This window comes from Pinus tabuliformis, chromosome 5_2, assembly GCF_031772625.1.
Source record: "Pinus tabuliformis cultivar Carrire ecotype Pingquan chromosome 5_2, CPIR1, whole genome shotgun sequence".
NCBI lineage: Eukaryota > Viridiplantae > Streptophyta > Pinopsida > Pinales > Pinaceae > Pinus > Pinus tabuliformis.
In genome coordinates, this window is record NC_142306.1 from 217,429,406 (window position 1) to 217,448,093 (window position 18,688).

The following is an 18,688-nucleotide window of genomic DNA, read 5'->3' on the forward strand; positions in this document are numbered from 1 at the left end:
TATTTGTTGTAATGGTTACACTTAGCTTACAAGTACAACTTTGGTGATCAATGATGATAAATGTTATATATTGAATTTTGAAAGCTTGAAACTTTAAGATTGATGAATCATGAGACTCAATATGTTGTATGTTACTATGTTACTAACTTGTGGACGTGGTTGATGAAGATTATAACTTCTAGATGATTGTTGTTATATGGTTCAATCTATGTTTTTTTATGTTTTTTATATCTAATTCATTATTCTACATGTTTTTGTTGACATATATGTATCAAAATATAAAAAGTATAAAAAATATATATATTCTATAAAAAACGCTCCAGAATTCGCTCCCAAACTGGGAGCTTCTGAAAATGTCGATCCCGCTCCCATTTTCGCTCCTGCTCCCCGCTTTCGCTCCCGCTCGCAAGTAACACTAGAAGGATCAAAGGATGATAGATCCCCTTTTTGAGAGGTTACAAGGTAGAAATGTTGGTTTTTGACAAGAATTGGTTATAGGTAATCTTTCGGTGCTCCAATCCTTCAAATCTGGGCAAAAGCCACCAGTGTTTCCCCTTGTGCTGTCACGGGTTTGCAAAAATCAGCGAGGTAATTATGATAGAAAGTGCTCAAAAGATGATTAGAACTACCTAAGACTACTATCACACGATAAGAAAAAAATTCTAAGTTAAAAGGATTAAACTTCTATGCTACTTGACCAAGAGAAAGCCAAGGAAAGCTTGTCTTTTTCTTGGTTAATCTACTGCCGTTTGGACAACAGCAGATTAATCATTAATCAGCCTTAGATCCATATCTTCAATGAAGAGCACAAGTGAAAAAGATCAAGGAATATTTTAGATTTAAATGAAGGAAAGAAGGAGTCTTGGGGCTCCTTAAATCCCTCTCAATGTCCTGTTTTGCAGGTCCTTGGACAGTACTTTGGAGATGCTTGGATTGGTGAAATAAAGTGCTCCTTAGTGTCTTGATGGTGGCTGATCTAGCCGAGGATATGGCCAACTTCAAGGTGGGAGATAGCCTATAAAACACTATGGATCTTGCCCACAAACCATTAGTAATATAGGTGTGACTTTACAAAAAAGAAGTTGAAATATGCTATTCACAAGTACATAAAGCAACTAAATCTATTTTGCAAATCAACAAGAGAAACAGTAAGTACTTACTACTCTCTCCTTGGACAACACTGTCCCTATCAAAGGCCAACACTTGTAAGATTTAGAGCAATAAAAACATGAACAAACACAGGGCTACCTCCACATATGATAAGGCAAGAACAACATTCCGTGACCTCCAAAGTCTTCTTTATTGATCAAGAAAATATCACAGTACAAAAATGGTATAAGTCACCCAGCTCAAGTCTTTTAACCATGGGAAACAATGAGCAAATGGGTTATATTTATAGGAGAAATGGGAGACAATACCAAGAAGAGAGCTAAACAAGTGGCCAAGAGGAGGAGATCCCTAGGCAGCTTGAATCCTCCAAATGTAGACACACTGTTGAGTGATTGCCTGTAGTGTCCTGTGCACCGGCTGTAGGTGCAATCAAGAGGAACAATGTAGGACATGTGTAGTAACAGCTGCCATTAGATCCCACGAATTGCTCCATGTGTGGGGTAAAGGTGTGGAGAAACTCCACTTCTAACTCGTCCTTCAAAACTGATGTCAAGCAGGTGTCTCTTTCTCTGCTGCGTGGGAGTCTCCTTGACTGCTTGCGTGATCTCTAATTGGCTGTAAGGGACTGCATGGGAGCTGTTGTAGGGGTAGCATATTAAAGGGATGCCAAGTGTGATCAAAGGGAGAGTTAACTCCCTCCTCCTTGTGCCACCTTAACCCAACAAACTCATACTACTGGAGGAGACTAAACTCGGGCCCCTCTTTTGGTGGGATTTTGTTTATTTTTGCGTAGCCGCGGGTGGTATTCCCCAGCTACACAAGTTAAACTCAAAAGAAATAAAATAAAATTTAATTTTAATTTTAATTTAAGTTAAAATTAAAATAAAGAAAATTAAATTAAATTTACAAAGTGATGTGTCTCTTTGGGGCAATCTAATATTAGTATATAAAGACACCTGAACTTCTAATTTATACACACTTATTGTTAGTTTTTGGATATTGTGGTAGCATTGGACATGTGTTCTAGTCTCTGAGGTGTCAGAGAGGCTAAGGAACATGAGATCTCCAATATCCCGAAATGTTTTCGCGATATATGGCTCCGAAGCACCTTAATTAAATTAATTGACTGAATAATTAAAATTTCCCAAGTCTAACTTTGGAAAATTGGTTTTTTAAAGTATATTAATTAAGGAAATTGACTTTTGCTCTAGAGACATCTCAAAAGTAATTTGACAGAGTTTAAGCTGATTTGAGCCATCGATCATGACTAGATCTTGGTCGTTGGTGCTCCCTCGAGAATTATATGAGCAAGTCGATGGGGCTTGGAGAAGAGACATCAAATGAGCAAGAGAGCAAGGCAGTGTAAGTTACCCAGTGTGCAGTATTCAGCGAGTGAGGAGCTCGAGCTAGAGAAGCATCAGTGAGAGAGGGTTTCAGCAGAAATTGGAGAGATATTTCCACAAATTTCCAGAGTCAGAAGGAAGGTTGACTTCTTGTGCAGGAAAGCTATACCAGTGGGTGCGAGTTCTCCAGTGCACAAATCTGGGCAACAGATCGTATTTCCAGTTTTCAGGGATCAAATTCAGAGGATAGAGCGAGTTGCGTAGTGCAAGGGCAAGATCACCAAAGGAGTGCAGGGTCAGCTGAATCTCAGTTTCTAGCTAGTGCATAATTCTCACAATGATGTTTTTTGTGCACATTTATTGGAGGAGGCCGACATTGATTTTTCAAGAGAAACAAAGTGTTTCCAGGTCAATCTGCTAGTTGGAGTGTTGGAGAAAATTTTCTGAAGCTTTATCAGTGTTTTGGCAAGCAAATCCATGTACTCTCTAATTTGCTGAAGATAATAAAATATAAACCCTCATATGCTGCACCAGTTTTTCCTTCAGGGTTTTTCCGGGGACATTAGTCCAAATATTGGTGCCATGTTGTGTGTGTGTGTTAAACTCACATGGACAGCAAGACACATATGAAAGATAAATCAGTGAGTTCCATTTTTTATTAACATAAGATACACATTTATTGTACAATAGGTGACTCTTGGGATTCAGATCCCAAGGTCTCTTGGACTGCTTTTGTCCATTCGAATTCCACACTAACCCTTTAGGATTAGGTGTCCAACATTCCCCCCCTTAATCCGAAGGGTTATGTATGAGTCCAAGAAGAGAGCTGTAATAAAAAATGTGCAAAAATGCATGGCAGCACTAGGCTGAATGTGCTCTATGAAATGTTGGTAAAAAAGGGCGGTGGTTTAAGGATGACCACCAACACTGGAACGCTTAGTGCAGTTCCCGGAACTCTTCCAAAACTGGCAAGAAACTGTAGTTTTCTGCTAGAGGAAGTGTTCTCAATCTGTGATGGTTTAAGGATGACCAAAAACTCTGGAATGCTTAATGCAATTCCTGAACTCTTCCAAATCTGGCAAGAAGCTGGTGTCTTCTGCTAGAGGAAGTGTTCTCAATCTGTGTTCCTGGAATTCTTCCAAAACTGGCAAGAAGCTGAAGTCTTCTGCTAGAGGAAGTGTCCCAGATTGCCAACTGAAGGCATGTTCAGGCATCTTTGTCTCTGGCTACAACTCTGAAACTGGTGTGGCAGGTTGTGGCTCAGGCTCGCTTGATGTGACTTTGAAGCTTGTAGATGACCATCATTTCCCCCCCTGTCAGGTACAAGGTGAGAAGATGGAGAAGACTCAACTGCAAGACTGTTCAATATTCTGGAACAAGTTCTGACATGTGTTTGGAATATCTTCTTGGCTGTTGATGCCCATTGCCAAGAAGCGATCCATCCAAGATGAATCTTTGTTCTTGCAAGACGTTTGTTTTTGAAGCATCTGTGTGAAGAATGGCTGGTTTTATGACAGTGCTCACATGGATGAAGATCAAAACAGTGATCTTTCAGATGGCCAACTCGGTCACAGTGTTGGCATTTCACGATCTGTTGTTTTTGTTGTTGCTGTAGAAGAGGGGCAGAGTCTGGAACAACTGAAGCTGCACTGTCATGAGGAGCAGCTGAACTGTCATAAATGAATCCAGCACTCTGAAACTGAATGGGTTTGGCATAGTCTGGAATATGAAAGGACAAGTCCTTGTCATATCCAAGACCAGTTTTGTGCTTATTGTGGACAAGCTGTTCCCAAGGTCTGATGATGGGCTTGGGAAGTGCAGATTGAGTTTCTGCATCTGCATGTACACTTGTTGCTTTATTGGGTATTGAATCTAAATGAACTTGAACAATATTGACTTGTTGTTTATGGGAGTCTGCTTCATTGTTCTGAATAGAAACAGGTTCAGAATGATGACTCCACTGCTGTAATTCTTCCTGCTGTAGCTTTGTTTCCAGCTGCAAAAACTCAATATTTTCTTGTACATTATACAAACAGGTTCTAATATCAACCAGAGAAACTTTGCTTATTCTCACTGTATCATGATCTGAGGAATGTATGAGAGTTTTTAAGAACTCTAATATTTCAGTAATTTGAGTCATTTCTTGATATCTTTACTAAACAGAAAAAATATATCTAGATGCAAAAGTTCAGCAAATCTCTCTCTGAAAATTAGCCCAAGCAGAACAAAAGCTTCTTCCTTCCCTTCAAATTTACAAAATCAATAGGTTTTCTCTCTCAACAGCAAAACTCTTCTCATGGCAGCCAAAGTTTAACCCATCCGCTCTCAGTTCAAAAATGCAACAGACTGTCCAATATTAAATGCCAACCACAGGGTCGAAGATTTCTCCTTAGATTTGGGCCACAAAATTGCTTCAGACTGTGTCAATGTGTCTCTGAAATGGGAGGCAAATGATGTCTCTGACCTTAATCACCCACAATATATTTCTGAAATGAAGGACCGAAAGCCGCTTGAGTTTTTTTTTTTTTTTTTAATCACAGATACCTTAGTCAATGCCTCAGACCTGCAAGTTTGTCTAGAGTTTTTAGCAGAAATATGTACCAAAGGAGGGCCGCAGACATATACTTCGAATCTACTTTAAAATGTCAAACAATGGTATTGAAGCACAGCCATAGTTTTGAGCTTCCAGATCTGTGCTTTTAGCCTCAGAAGAACACTACAAATTCTCAACAATTTCTTCCACAAAAAAATGCACACTATCAATGCAATTGAAAAAATGCGCAAGGATTATATCAGTTCACTTCACTGTGTTATTATTTCAATTCCCGCAATTTCACCTGAGCATTTATAAGCATAAATTTGTCTTGAATTTCCAGTTAGCAAACACAAAGAAAGATCCCGGGAATTCAGTGGAAATCTCGTTGAAATCCTCTCGCTCGATTGCTGTTCCATAGATCTTTTCATACCGCCTTCATTTTCACTTTAAAACTATCAATACTGTACATGGCATTGGTGTGAACACGGGTTTCTGAAAATTGAAAATTGAGACCAGCACAAAACTGATTACCATATAATACTCAAACGCTGGTCAATGCGCATATACCCACAGCGTTAATGCGTATATAACGATGGTCAATGTGAATATAACCACAGCGTTAAAATGCGCATATACCCACAGCGCTTCCCGGCTAGTGCACCACGTTAATACATAAACAGTTTGAATATTATACACAGGCTCTCTTCAAACCGCATGCAACAACTCATAATAAAACAAATCTTACATTGATGCAGAGCATTATGCTGTCCCGCATGGCAGGAGGGCCGTAGAATCGATACGAGAATGGCAATGGGCTTCAAGATTTTGCGAAGGACTTCACAGCTATGTTCTCGGTTTCTTCATTCGTACTCTCGTGGATACTGCGCAGAACCTTCACGTCTTCTTTCAGCTGCGGATAGCGAGGGACGGTCGGTTTCTGGGTCCCAGCGTTTTCTCTATTCGAAATCTACGATAGACATGATCAGCTCATCATTAGGATATGCAAAACTTTCTTCCTCGATATCGTGGCGAAATATGGCCACAGATACTGCAAAAGTTGAAGAACCTCCAAAAGAACAACCAGTTCAAGGCTCCACAAGGATGGAGATCAAGGAGATGAATCTCGTGGGACCACTTCCAAAGGCAGGCCAGTCCGAGAAGGACCTGTCACTTGGATGAGTTTGGTGCTCTTGATCATCACAGGGGTTGGATTGAATATCTACTTTGATCGCGAGAAGAAGCGTCGCATTGAAGAAATAAAGAATGTACCTGTCTTTATATCAGTGGATCCAGAGAGGGATACTGTTGAGCAAGTCCGTGAATATGTCAAAGAATTCCATCCAAATCTGGTGGGTTTAACATTTCATTTTATGTTCATTTTTTTTTTATGAAAGAAGCAGGTGTATATACAGATGTCCTTGAAACAATAGACAAATCTATTCAAGGTCACATATTTCTGGAGAATGCGTGGGTGAAAACCACCATTAGAATTATTCGGCGATGGTTCAGAACCCAACCATCGTTAAACCTTCGATGGTCTCATGGAAAACAGAGAAATTTCTAGAACTTTGAATAGAACTTTGCTAGATCTGAAAACGCAAACTTCAACCCAAACTACGCTTTCATTTTATTCTCTGCGGCATGCAAAACTGGAAACGCAAACACCTTTGATACTTAAAGCGAGATTTACACAGCAATTAAGGAGTGAACGTTCATAAAAAAATGCACAGCCCAGGGCTTTATTCAGGGATGACAAGTCTTTATACGAGTGACTAACCGACTCGAATTGCGGGAGTGTAGAACAGCGTGCCACAATTGTAAGCAAGAAGAAATTCAGTGGACGGCGTAGACGTGGATCATCTGGTCGAGATGCTGAAGAGGAAAATCAAAATACAGAGGCACAGCAACGGTTACGCCAACTTTTGCAGATCAGTAACCGCGGGTACTGAGTGTTTCTGAGAGTAACGTGCTGCAGGTCGGCATCAATTCTCCTGCAGCGAATTCAGGTATGCGCAGAGCATGTCAGACAGAGCAGTGCAGGACCAACGTTTAGGCACCAGTTTAATTTTGGAATATGAACAGATGCGTTGGCAGTGCTCACGGCAGAGGAGCGCAGTCTCAGGATAGTGCGCAGTCTAAGGACAGAGGCAGAAACGCTCAGGTATGAGCAGCTCAGACACAGAATTATGGGCAGAGGATGCACATAACAGGCCACAGAAAAACAAGCGGCTCTGATACCATGTTAAACTCACATGGACAGCAAGACACATATGAAAGATAAATCAGTGAGTTCCATTTTTTATTAACATAAGATACACATTTATAGTACAATAGGTGACTCTTGGGATTCAGATCCCAAGGTCTCTTGGACTGCTTTTGTCCATTCGAATTCCACACTAACCCTTTAGGATTAGGTGTCCAACAGTGTGCTTCTATTTCTTAGTTCCTGATTTATTTTCTGCAACATTTATTTTAATTGTGAAGATTGCAGTAGTAAGCTATTCGTTATTTGCCGTTAATTAAATAATAAAAGGCAAATAAACTGCATCAGTTAGAAGAATAATGTTAATTTTTCTTAGGGAATATTGTTTTTTGCTTTAGATAATGGGATTTTTATACTTTTCATCATTTACATATGCATTCACCCCATAACATCATCACATCATTAGCAATTATGTATAAAGAACAATATCATCTACAATGCAACGGAATGATATAAGGAACTTCAGAAGAAAAGCATGCACAAATAGAGACACCATGATTTGGTTGGAGACCAAGGCAAAACTTTACAAGGGGGAAAACCCAGAATTCAATTCTTCTTCTTCTATTTAGATATTTATCTATTGCTCACCTGAGATACAAAGTATAACATCATGAGACATCGTCAATCATATAAGGCCACCTAGGGCCAGTCAATTCACAACTTCGTTTGTGAACTAACTTCTGATAACCAGATGAGTCCAAGAAGACTTCTGCCATAATACTGAAAGTAACAATATCATAGGAGTAAGACCACTGCCATCGAAAAAGGTCACTGCCATATGAATTATATCATGATCACTATCTCATGTCTTTATAGAAGATCTCTGCAATCTGTCCTGTAGAATACTACTGTCCATTGAATCATAAAAGATCACTGCCCTATGTGAATCAAGATTTCAACCATTCACAACAAGATGAACCATGCATAAGAGATAAAGAGCCATCAAATGGAGCGAGAGTGATATTAAAGATTCTATATAACATGGCTATGTCACTGATGCAATAAACTATATTTCTGACAAGAGCAAGGTCAACAATGTACCACTACGGAAATACCACTGTAGGAGTACCACAGTAAATTGATGTATAACTATCACAATGAGCCACTGTTGTTTCAACCAATGTTGTGTTACTATACTGAAGATTTGATATCAATGAGTTAGATGCAAGATCATATATCATGCGACAACCATATAAGATGATGCCATGAATGCTCCTGGACTGACCATAGAGTAATGATGCCACATGAATATATAAGACAAAGATTCGATGCCATACGTACTGTATGATGATGCCAACAATATCACAGAGGAATAATGCCATACATAATATGTATCAATGCCAAAAATGTGAGACCATGATCATTATAGAGATGTGAGATTAAGTGAGATCATATCCAGAATGGAGATGCGAGATAGTATAGGCTTGTGTTGAGTGAGAGAGAGATTACAGACCTGTGGTGAGCAAGAAAGTATTAACCTGAGGCATATGTGAGTTCTCTAGCAGAATGCGAGTCCAGTAGCCATGCGAAAGTCCTGTAGCATATTTGCAACTCGCATAGGATAGTTCTACAATTTCGCATAGGAATAGGTTTGCAACTTGCATATGAATAGTTATGCGACTTCGCATCACAAGTTTGCGAATTCATATCACAAGATGGGGTCTGTTGACATAACTCACTTCCATCAAATTGCAGTAAAGAGTGCAACGATAGTAGCCCCAATGAAGCCCTAATAAATCAAACAAGAAACCCTCAGATATAACCCAGAGAGGATGCCCAAAAAACTGCCTCAAATGATTCGAACAACTCAGAAGTAATGATCCGAAAATCACAAAGAAGAATATGCTATCTGAAGTTGCCCTTTGAGATCAATACAATAGGGTATTTATAATTGTTTGAGGGTCCGAAAAGACATCTATTTACTGAGCCGATTCGAATTTGAAAATTTGAATTTTATTAAACAATTTTCCCTCCAAGATTTAAGGCCGACTTGGTGTAAAATTATAATTAATTCCTTTCAATAAATATATATTCATTTTCTTTGTTTGCTCAATTAGGAGGGAGGACTAGGGGATTTCTCCCTAGCTGCCAAAATTAACAAATAGTTTCCATTTTATTGCAATCGTGGTTTTTTCACAATTATCACTCACACATTTCTCTCTCTCGCACATGGAAGCAAATCTAAGGAAGAGGCCAACATTTTCTAAAAAAATGAATTTTTCAGCGAGTATTTACTTAATGATGTTCATATATCATTGGAAGTAATTACCAAATGGAGAAAATTGTGTATGGTATTAGAGCTTTGGTTGAGAAATGCCTCAACAGACTGTTAAATGTTTTGGGGTTGTTACAATATTTACGTACAACATATTTACTTTTTACTCTTATCTAATTTTATATTAATAATTCCATAAATTGGGCAATAATTCCTGGTAAATATGTCTAATTACAGAAATATAAAGAAATGTATTGCAGATTTATGTTTTACATATACCTAAATTTATGCAAGAATCACATACATTATGGAAGAACAAATTTAACAAAGTCAAACACTATGTGGGTGGATTTATAGCCTAATTCGAATAGAATAAAATACAAATTTTAATATGAGGAGAGATTTAACCTCATAGCACCAATGAGTAAATGGTTATATAATATGTTTGGGGCGAATAACAACATAGATCCACTAGTGTTCATAAGAAATTAACTTGGGAGATTTAAAGGGCATCTCAGAGGATTCTCCCAAGATCGAGCAATCATCTAAGATCTACTAAGAAGTCTGGACCATGCTCGTGCCACTTGAAGTTGGATCAATTTGTAGCTTGGCTAAGATGAAGTACTAAACTGGAAAACCCTCTGAACCAGGAACTAGTTGAAACTAGATTGGAATTGGTAAAAGAATCAGACCAAAAACACGTAAATATTCAAAATTTAAAGAAAAACATATATATTCATGTGCATCCATATGAATCCAAACCATTTATTCACAAATAAGGAAACATTCTCATTTGTATAGCATGTAAGGGTGCACATAACCATTATAGCATCGATTGCAGTCCATCTCTGAACCGAAAACACATCAACAAATAGGCTCTTGTTGGCTTCTAGCATCCAAAAAACACTCATGCTACAACAAATACCTACCTATCATTAAAATCATTGCCTATAATGGGATCTTTGTCATCGATATAGAAAAAAACGTAGCATTTCAAGTCAAGATTTTGTTTGACTGATGGGTACAATTTTAGTAGGGCCATGATAGAGGAGTTTGATAACCAATGCCACTAACATCAAGGTACATAGAGAGTTTGGTGCTCTTGCTTAAACACTAGTTCCATACCCTTGTGCATGACAAAATCTGATGGAAACGTTGCAATCCCCCCAATCTTGAAAACTGTTAAGTTTGTTGGATTTTGAGTGAGATATAAAATTCCACTTTCTCCATATGAAATCCAATTAACAATTTAAGTAAAAGGATGAAAATGAAAGATAAAGGAGAATGTCACTTTTACTCTAAGAATTTAACATTACCATGAATTGCATAGCAAAACTGTTAAAATTGGAAACTAGGGCCAAATTCCACCTTGGGACAATTCATTTGATGGAGATGATGATTGCATTGGATTCCTCTTTTCGAGAGGTCCAAGATTGATATAAAGATCATCTCATTCGGACAAGCAGAGGTGTGATTTTGAATTTATGCCCATACAGCTGCAAATTGATCAGGCTGGCTTCATCATTATGTAAGCTCAAGAAACCTAATGGATGTGTCTTTTCACCCACAACAAATTGTATAAATACAAGAGACTTCTCACCTCATTTGGACATTCATCACTCACACATTCTTCTCTCTATCTTCATCAGATTGGTTCGTACAACTATTGGGCAACCTCTCTCTCTCTCACACGTGTGGCTAGGAGGACAAAATTTTTGGGAAGAATTACAGGCCGAAATTTCGGACTCAGAAACAGGTTGACCAACATTGACCAAGGGATTGCTGACCAATTTTGATTGCTTTTTGGGGATCAAAGGTTCGATTTTTCTAGGCCGCATTGCTAGGCACAAAAACCGAGAAATTCTGGGCTGTTCGACCTACATTGACTGTTGTTTGACCGCAAAAAATTACAAAAGTATTCTCTCTCATTTGACTGAGTTTGACTGAGCTATTTTGGGTTGAATTTGACCTCCTGATCAGGCCGAGTTTGACCAAGGAAGACCGAGCTACTTTAAGGAAGATTTGCTGCTGGTTTGACCAGTGTTCAATTTTTTGTTAGGACTGAAATTTGACTGTAGAAATTTTCAGGGCTGTTTTGAATTTATATTGGGCAAGTTAATTTGACTTTGTACTCTCTCTCTCTGCTGAACTTTTGATTTAAAAATAAGAAGAATTGATCAAAGGGTTTTTCCCTACATTGGGTTTTTTTCCCTGGCATCCACCAAATATGTTGTCCTCTTGTCTTGGCTTGTCTTCTGCAGTTTGTTTTATGTTCTATCTGCTTTTATTGTCAATGTGATTATTGTGATTGCTATTGGAAATTGGAAATTTCTATTGGGCCACTAAGGAACATTGAAGTAAATTGTGCTAATCATAGAACATACCATTGTTAACTAAAATTTACAAATACCAATGCCATAGGCTTGAATATTAGGTTGCCTCACTCAAATTCTTGTTTTTTCTTAAAAAATATTGCATTTGGAACATCCCTAGTTCCCTAGGTTTTAGGATTACCAATGATAGAAAAATAAGGCTTTGAGATGATATGAAAGAGACAACTCTAGCAAAAAAATGTTTTCCTTTTTGTAGTATAATGATAATAAGATGGTGATGGAGGATAGGAGACTGGTGCATATCTAATTATGGGCTAATGGAGTCAAGAGGGAAAGCTAAAGAGATTAATTAATGAATGCTTAAGACACACAAAGCTGTTTTACATGCCACAATCAGCTTTAAATTGTTGTTAAATGATGAAAACATGTACTTGGAGGGGTTCTTAAAGGTTCCACACTTGAACAATATTATAAGAGTGAGTCCTACAGTAAAGTATTGTTCCAACAACAACTCTCAACAAGATGAACCTTTCCACAAATGGTAAATGAACCGTTCTTTATGTCTTTTCATAACAAGGTCTTTGCAAGCAATTCCTAGTATTCACTGACAACAATTACAAATAAAATATAGCTTCATATATGATAAGCAAAATCTCTTGAACTTAAATTAAGCGTCCAAGAAAAAGACATTCAACAAAGCTCCAAGAGGAGGGGCTCTTCACAAATCAACTATGACTACAAATGGAGAGTGCTAGTCTTTTCATAGGCTTGTACTGCCATCCCCTTTTACATCAAAATATGATTTCTTTTCCTAGATCTTCTAATCTCTACTAGAAAAACAATATAATAATGCCAACTCATAACCAACTCATGTGACAAGTCAAATGATAATAAAATAATGAATTGGTTATCCCAACTGTACAAGTTTCCAACAAAATTGAAAATAGCTCCTTGAAGGTGGGACGTCTCCATTAAAGTGGGCTTAAGACATGGCATACTCCAACATCCTCCATAAAAACCTCTAAGAGAAGTCGCTTCATTAATAGATCTTGTATAAATGTGCGAAAAATAACCTCCAAGTGGCATGCGATACATGGAATGGCCCCTCATAAGAATTTTTAAAACTCCATCACTTTGTCAATTTTGTTGGAATTTCTATTATGACCACATTTTGGAAATCTTGTGGCCACTTTGCATCTAATTGCAATAATCTGGTAGAAATATACACACCCTATTAAAAAGTAACTGCTCTTGAAGCTAGGATGTACTCAACATATGTAATTAAACCCTATATCTAGGTTCCAAACCTCCTAGATCTCCTCCAATGTGAAATATTCTTATCTATGGCATGAAAACAAGTGTAATGATCAAGGAAAACCCTAGAATAATTGATATGTGTCTCTCTAAGGCAAGATGTTCTCCTCCAATCATAAATAAATGTGCAACAAGGGTTCCATAATGTGATGTCTTCAAGAATAAGCGTAAATACCAATGCAAGCAACGTGGCCTCAAATGGCGAACATTCTCCTTAAATCAAGTGCCCAACAAGTGGACCCATGAACCTAGGTCTCAAGTCTATGAAGAACACACATGGAATGTCATCAATGATTAACTAACTCCATGAGGAAAAGGTGGTGGCCCCTTATCAACCGATAAAATAAGACCATCCCTCTAACATGTGTGCAAGGTACTGTTCCAAGGATGGCATGTGTGAGTACTACTCCATGCGAAGGTGTGTAGGGTGTCCTCTTAAGGTAGGTCACTCATCAATAAGGCATAGCAAAATTGTGCAATATGTCACTCAAGCTCAAGATCAAGGATGTAACATCCCTCCATAAGTGTACCAAGGGCTAGCTCCATAATGCAAGGGATCAATCCATCATGAGATAATGTGCAATATGTTAGTTCCAAGCCATATATCATCAGTAATCCAAATGCCAAGTCATCCACACTCTCAAGAAGAGAAATATCTCACCAAAAGATGCCTGAAATGATGGTAACTATGTACATGCCTCCATTTTTGAGCTAAATAGGGGGACTAATCCATGTAAGACCATGATGCACCTCATAAGTAATCCATCCATGTGTGAAAAATATCCATAAGAGCTCATACCCACTTGTCAAAGTAATAAACCATATACTAAAGAGGGGGGATATATACTGAGCGCTCTATGGCATGGTGAAAGGATGCTAATATAATGTTAGTGTAACCCCAAAGTACTAGGGCATTCTTCCCATAGGGTCACATATAGGGAAAATTGTAAGAATGGAAACTTATCTTAAAGTGTAGAAATCTTGATGAATCTTACTACTTAATATGCACACACTAAAATGTTTCGCGATATTTTTGTAAAAATATTTAATTTTTTAAAGATTTTATTAAGCTTCTATACAAATTTGGTGATTTTGAAGGTAAAATAATATTATGTTTTAACCTGTAGAATTTGGGCAAATCATTTTTAGAAAAAATTAAAATTGGTGAATATTATGCTTGGGAAATAACATGGAAAATTAGCCCATGGGCGAAATTTAGACCCTAAAGTTTTTCATGGTCACGTATTTGTTGAAATATTGGCTGCGGTTGGTATTTAAGTCAACAAAGGCAAGGGGAAACAATTTAGTATTTTATTTTTCATGTATGCTCCAAATCTGATTGGTTGGCCTTGCCAATTGGAGGGGTTTGACTCTTGGTCAAAGCTCACAAGATAAAACACATAAATTGACAAGAAGACCTCCTCATTTGGATCATCATTTAGATCTGCCCAAGAGAAGAAGATTTCTGTTCACACGTGCAAAGGAGAGGGAATACACTTTGACCAACAAAGTTTGACCAACTTTTCATTTGTTTGACCAATGTTGACTTTGACTATTTTCTAGGTTGCATTGACTGAATCTTTGATTGGTTTATTGGAGTGAATATTCTGGCATCATTAACTGAAGGTTGATATATTTTTTGGACATAAATTTTGTCATTGATTTTTTTGTTTTGACTAGCTTTGACCACATGTCAAATTGGGTAGTTTGACCGAATCTTTCAATGGAGCAACAGGGCCGAAATTTGGCCCCTTTGACCTTAGTTGACCAAGAGCAGTAGAAGGCCGAATTTGAACATCTTTTACCGGATTTGACTTGTTAGAAGAAGTTTGACTTTATCTCTCTTTTGACTTGGTTTGAATTGGAATATGGTATGGTCAATGGGATGATATTTTGATTGGAAAATGTGATGTACATTATTGATTGAATTGGACAATTTCTCCTTAAAAAAAGATTTGTTGGGTTTTTCACTAGTTTGGATTTTCCCAGGATAAATTTTTGTCTCTTGTGCATCATTGTTTTATTGTGATCTCTATTGCCCTACTGTATTTATGGTTGAATTTTTTTGAAGTGTAATTGCTTTATGATGTGGAATGTGCTAAAGAAGTAATTGTATCATTGGAAGTAATTATCCGGATCCGGCAGAAAATTTGTGCTCGTCTTAATTGCACTATAAAATCAACATGGTATCAAAGGTTTGGTGAAGGAAAAAAGGCATCAAGATCACTCTTGAAGATATCTACTTCTGCAATTTGATTGCTTGACCTGATATATGACCATGGGTTCCTATACTAAGATAGGAAACAAGTTGGAAGGTGCTACAATCTTCAGGGCATAGAAGACAAGGACTAATCTTATTCTTGTAAAGAATGATGTTTTAGAGCATGTGAAAGGAAAGGTTACTGAACCACAAGATAATGAAGGAAAAGCAATGTACAAGAAGAATGAAATCACAACCATGAGGATTATTATTGAATCCATCAGAGATCATTTGATTCCATATGTTTTAGGTTTGGATTCTTGAAAGAAGATGTATGATGCCCTAGTTGGATTGTATACCATCAATAACATTATTTAGAAAATGACTTTGAGAAATTCCTCCAAGTGGAAAATAACAGCTAGTTGGCTTGATCCCTGTCAAAATAATCTCGACCGTTGATAAATCTTTGATCAACTTTTAATCTCGGTTGTCGAAAATACTTATTTTTGAGGAATTTTCGAATTTCTCATTAAAACCATTTTTTATTAGTTCAAAAATAATTATTTTGAACTAATTTCCTCAAAAATTTAACTTTGACTTAACCATCAAGGTCCAAGGGTCCAATTTTTTTTGAAATTTCCAATATTCCCTTGGTGGGGGACCTCCAAAAATTAACTTCTTTTAGACCCAAGAATTTTTCCACTTGGAGAAATTAATTTATCTAACATTTAAATTTTGACTCTAAATTAATTAATTTTCTGGCTTAGGATTTAATTTTATTTTTGCCAGAAAAATTAATTAATTTACACTTGAGGGGATTAATTAATTTTCCACCCTCAAATATTTTAGCCAGAGTGTCTAAATATGAGGGACCATGCACTAAAATATTTTTTACATAAGATTTTACAAATTCAACCCTTAAAAGGGGAATACCTGTTCGTTATAGATCTTCACAAAACTTACCCAATTCTGCGACACAATATGATCTAGTAGACCAAGTGATTTGTAATAAAATAATTTAGCCAATTAGTTTAAATTATTCCCAAACCACTTTTACAATAGACTTGACTAAAACACTAGGACTCACCTAAGACTCCGACAATAAATTCTACCTTAGCTTTGGGGTGAGGCTGGAGGGAAAAACTTTGTTGATCATTCTTGTTTAAAAATACAAATAATTAGTGAGACGAAAAACCTCCTATGATGAAATTCATCGCCAAAATCTTAGGCTTACCTAGGTTGTTACATAATTCAACAACTGTACTAGCATCATTTACATTACAAATTTGCAGAGTGGTTTTACAATGACATGATAGACTACTGACTCATGATTCTGACTTTGAAAAATTTCTTTCAAGTCTTTGGATCCTGCTTCCTTAGAATGCTGGAAAAATGGGTGCAACATAGCCCACTCTAAAGATGGCAGATGAAGGAGAAATTTTGCAAGGTTTTAGAGGAATTCAGGAAGACGAACTCCTCCCTCTCAAGGAAAGAAGGATATGTCGAAAATCAATGTTTTCTTTGCAACAAGTATGGCCACTATCAAGACAAGTGTCTTGAAAGAAATAAAAATAGGAAGAGGAAGGGCGGACATCATGCCTCAGCTGTAGATAATGATGATGATGAGCATCCGCATAAGAAGAAATCCAAGAATGATACTATGAAATCATTAGTAGATGATGATAAGGACGAGGATATGTTTTACTAGGTTGATAAGATTGCAAATTGTTGAATTTAGGAAACAGTGGTATGTTCTATGCTTTAGAGCATTTTTACTTCAATTTTTGTATTAGCCCAATATCCATATCCTGATTAGCAATCACATCAACATGATAGTAAAATGCAGATAGAACATAAGCATAAACATAAACAGTAGACGACAAGCCAAGACAAAAGGACACAAGATGTGGCACCAGCCAGGGACAAACCCCAATGTGGGGAAACCCTTGATCAATTTTTCTTATATATATTCTTCAATAGTTCAATAGAGAGAGAGAGAGATAGAGTACAATGATTTAAAGTCAATACTGATTTGCCAAATAGGAGATCTGACATCAAAGTTCTTAACCATGAAGTTGACTCAATGAAATTGCAATTCTGGCACCAAGGGCTGAAGATTTCTATATTGCAATTTTGAATACTTGTCATTGTTGTTCATGGACTGAGTTTTGATTACTGGTTAGGGCTTCTACTGAAACTTACAGCAGCCCACTAAGCCAACCAAAACTCACATAATTTGTTGTGGCTTTCTTCCCTTGATCACATCTGGGAACTCACTCTCCTAGATGACTACTCATGCACTCCTTTTAAGCTTGTTTAGACTTCTAAACCACTGCTATAGGATGAAATTGCAATTCTGGCACCAAGGGATGAAGATTTCTGTACTGCAATTCTGAATACTTGTCATTGTTGTTCATGGACTGAGTTTTGATTACTGGTTAGGGCTTCTACTGAAACCTACAGCAGCCCACTAACCCAACCAAAACTCACATAATCTGTTGCGGCTTCCTTCCCTTTATCACATCTGGGAACTCGCTCTCCTAGATGACTACTCCTGCACTCCTTTTAAGCTTGTTTAGACCTCTAAACAACTGCTACAGGACTGCGGCAAGTTCACCATAGGTATGTCCCCTATTTGGAAGAATTCCCAGCCATAACTATCCCAGAACAACCCTCTTTTATTGCGGCCTCCCTTTTATAAGCTCCTATCCTCCACGCTGATTGACCTGGGCACTTCTTGCCCTCAAACAGACCCACACAACCCTGCAATAAGGTGATTAAGGCTTGTGGCCTACCCACATCTCCTTTCTATGCTGCGACCTACATGAGACAATGGATACTCACCTACAAATATGCCCCAACAAATTTGCAGTTATACCTCTCCTTCTCGGCCTTCCTGTAGGTGCAACTGCCCTTCAAACAATCATGAGAAGGCTCCAACCACAACCTCTCTACCTCATTGAAGTACCTTTCTTCCTACAACCCAAACAGAAGTATGAATGCCCTAATCCGAGTTTCTCCAACGAGCTCCTTTTTCTCCCTTGCGTTACTACTAATGGATGAGTACTTGGATGTGTCAAATGAGGGAGAAAGCACTATCAGAAACACAGAAGACTCACGAAAAGAGCTTTTATCGTTGCATTAACAAACATAGAAATTTATACACACGGATAGCCATAAATTCTCAAGCAATCTGCCGACTAGCATTTATGGTTCAACAACAATGGCCGACTACCGCCGCTTGCTGCCAACTAACATTGATGACTCGCCGACTATCGCCGTCATATGGTCAGGCGTGATTAATGTTCTAACACCTCTCCTTAATCATGGCGACCTAAACTTTAACTTCCCTGCGAGTCTAAGTCTCAACTAGG

At 37.7% G+C, this 18,688-nt stretch overlaps 1 protein-coding gene and 1 pseudogene across 1 annotated transcript in view; both read left to right on the forward strand.

Moving 5' to 3' along the window:
- The window catches only part of LOC149158326 (DEAD-box ATP-dependent RNA helicase 20-like), a 246,380-nt gene that overhangs the window by 107,231 nt on the left and 120,461 nt on the right, over window positions 1-18,688 (forward strand). The gene's annotated exons all lie outside the window — the stretch shown is intronic.
- On the forward strand, window positions 5,785-7,156 carry LOC149158327 (uncharacterized; annotated as a pseudogene).